This window comes from Haliotis rufescens, unplaced genomic scaffold, assembly GCF_023055435.1.
Source record: "Haliotis rufescens isolate VD_foot unplaced genomic scaffold, xgHalRufe1.0.p SCAF_54, whole genome shotgun sequence".
Lineage (NCBI taxonomy): Eukaryota > Metazoa > Mollusca > Gastropoda > Lepetellida > Haliotidae > Haliotis > Haliotis rufescens.
The window spans coordinates 2,849,716-2,853,058 of NW_025964268.1; the positions used below are offsets into that span (position 1 = coordinate 2,849,716).

At 43.9% G+C, this 3,343-nt stretch overlaps 1 long non-coding RNA gene across 1 annotated transcript; it reads right to left on the reverse strand.

Annotated features, from left to right (window-relative positions):
* Positions 1–700: 700 nt before the first annotated feature.
* On the reverse strand, positions 701–2,809 carry LOC125374224. Its single transcript, XR_007218568.1, has 2 exons — positions 2,511–2,809; positions 701–930 (listed from the first exon to the last, which is right to left on the reverse strand). It is a non-coding gene; the product is annotated as an uncharacterized LOC125374224 (long non-coding RNA).
* Between the last annotated feature and the right edge of the window lie 534 nt (positions 2,810–3,343).

Genomic DNA, 3,343 nt, shown 5'->3' on the forward strand with positions numbered 1-3,343 from the left:
CACAGAATAAATACGTCAACAATCAGCTGACGTCATAGACAATCAGATTATCGGCAGTGTACGCTGCCGGAGGACGTGTTGCTTTCGGGATGTATCACAAAAGCAGGTTTTGTTGTGACAGGAACGGGATTAGGCAGAGGTAAGTCAGAGGCTATATTCTTTGATGCGAAACCATTTTCTGTCAATATTCCAACAGACCTTGGCGTTATCCAGTGACGTGTGTTCACTGCAGACGACTGTTTAGATTTGGTGATTGTATCCTAAATTCCTCTGTCTAGTAATTTAGTATGAATGGACAAAGCTTATGGTTTCGAGGAAAGTGTTCTTGGCAGCGTCGGCATTGTGGTAGTGAAGGAATGGGCTTGTTACGAAAGTTAAATGTGCTTTTAATTGAATGTGATGGGATAACAAGTATGTTGCCCTTTCCAGGAAATCTACAGAGTTAAAGGTCAGGCTCTGCAATCGGGCGGGTTTGTGCAGTGACTGTTGATTGTCGTCACATAATATGACTTGAATTTGTGTGCCTCGATGAGATCGCGTAGTTGTAAAAAGGAAAGTATCACTTGTGTTGAGGTTGGCGTTCAGATGGATCCATTCCTGTGTATTGAAGTCGCAGTCATTACGGAAAAGCATTCTGTTGTCATCCACCGTCACTATCATGTTGTGTGATTAACCCAGGTATAATTAGTAAGTCTTTTGGGGAAATTAAATCAGCAAGTCGCAGACGTAGTTATAACATGAGACTGCGTTTGTGCCATCAGTAACTATTTGCTTGAAGGAAGTTATTTGGTGTATATTATAGAATGTTCACTTCATTTACTAGGCAGGTGCAACGATGCTTCCGATTGTTTTAATAGAATTCAGTTGTAAGTATGAGGTCCCTTTCCAAATACTGCCGCATGTAGTACTGTAAAAACGCCAGTGGTCTACCTGAGCTTGGTTTCGTTGCTAGGATTTGATGTGCGTTCTTTGCTGTAGATTTTGTGTATTTTGTTTGCAACCTGTTCTTATTCATGACAGAGAGCATCTTATTGGGTTTATAAAGGGACCATGTCTGTCTGAGTCGCCCGTATAATCAGGAGCGACGCTTGCCAAATATTTACAGGGGTCCACAAACGGTTTGGGTGAGGTGATGTGAAATTGGGTTTAACGTCGCGTCCAAGATTATTGCACTTATATAGCGACGTGCATGCACGTGTATGTGTGTGTGTGGCTGCTTGTACTAGTCCAGACTGATGCCGATTTATAGTGCTAGCTCACTGAGATACCATGCCGCAGTTTAACATGAATACCCCACTCAGACACAGTATACTGACTCCGAGCCGACCAGTCCTTGTTTTAGCCCCTTAATGCCGAGCGCCAGACAGGGTAACAACAAGTACAATCTTTAAACGTCTTTTTGTATGACGCGGCCCGATATCGAACCCTGGACCTTCCGCTCTCCGGGCGGACGCTCTACCACAAGACCACGGAGGCGGTCCCAAACAAACGGTTTGGGACACAGTAAAGATGTAACGAAGCGGGAATCTGTGACGTCAACAATGAAGCAACGTCACTGTTTATTGTGTCCCCATAAGTAATGACATCACAGAATAAATACGTCAACAATCAGCTGACGTCATAGACAATCAGATTATCGACAGTGTACGCTGCCGGAGGACGTGTTGCTTTCGGGATGTATCACAAAAGCAGGTTTTGTTGTGACAGGAACGGGATTAGGCAGAGGTAAGTCAGAGGCTATATTCTTTGATGCGAAACCATTTTCTGTCAATATTCCAACAGACCTTGGCGTTATCCAGTGACGTGTGTTCACCGCAGACGACTGTTTAGATTTGGTGATTGTATCCTAAATTCCTCTGTCTAGTAATTTAGTATGAATGGACAAAGCTTATGGTTTCGAGGAAAGTGTTCTTGGCAGCGTCGGCATTGTGGTAGTGAGGGAATGGGCTTGTTACGAAAGTTAAATGTGCTTTTAATTGAATGTGATGGGATAACAAGTATGTTGCCCTTTCCAGGAAATCTACAGAGTTAAAGGTCAGGCTCTGCAATCGGGCGGGTTTGTGTAGTGACTGTTGATTGTCGTCACATAATATGACTTGAATTTGTGTGCCTAGATGAGATCGCGTAGCTGAAAAAAGGAAAGCATCACTTGTGTTGAGGTTGGCGTTCAGATGGATCCATTCCTGTGTATTGAAGTCGCAGTCATTAAGGAAAAGCATTCTATTGTCATCCACCGTCACTATCATGTTGTGTGATTAACCCAGGTATAATTAGTAAGTCTTTTGGGGAAATTAAATCAGCAAGTCGCAGACGTAGTTATAACATGAGACTTCGTATGTGCCATCAGTAACTATTTGCTTGAAGGAAGTTATTTGGTGTATATTATAGAATGTTCACTTCATTTACTAGGTTGGTGCAACGATGCTTCCGATTGTTTTAATAGAATTCAGTTGTAAGTATGAGGTCCCTTTCCAAATACTGCCGCATGTATAACTGTAAAAAAACGCTACCTGAGCTTGGTTTCGTTGCTAGGATTTGATGTGCGTTCTTTGCTGTAGATTTTGTGTATTTTGTTTGCAACCTGTTCTTATTCATGACAGAGAGCATCTTATTGGGTTTATAAAGGGACCATGTCTGTCTGAGTCGCCCGTATAATCAGGAGCGACGCTTGCCAAATATTTACAGGGGTCCACAAACGGTTTGGGTGAGGTGAGGTGAAATTGGGTTTAACGTCGCGTCCAAGATTATTGCACTTATATAGCGACGTGCATGCACGTGTATGTGTGTGTGTGGCTGCTTGTACTAGTCCGGACTGATGCCGATTTATAGTGCTAGCTCACTGAGATACCATGCCGCAGTTTAACATGAATACCCCACTCAGACACAGTATACTGACTCCGAGCCGACCAGTCCTTGTTTTAGCCCCTTAATGCCGAGCGCCAGACAGGGTAACAACAAGTACAATCTTTAAACGTCTTTTTGTATGACGCGGCCCGATATCGAACCCTGGACCTTCCGCTCTCCGGGCGGACGCTCTACCACAAGACCACGGAGGCGGTCCCAAACAAACGGTTTGGGACACAGTGGAGATGTCACCAAGCGGGAATCTGTGACGTCAACAATGAAGCAACGTCACTGTTTATTGTGTCCCCATAAGTAATGACATCACAGAATAAATACGTCAACAATCAGCTGACGTCATAGACAATCAGATTATCGGCAGTGTACGCTGCCGGAGGACGTGTTGCTTCCGGGATGTATCACAAATGCAGGTTTTGTTGTGACAGGAACGGGATTAGGCAGAGGTAAGTCAGAGGCTATATTCTTTGATGCGAAACCATTT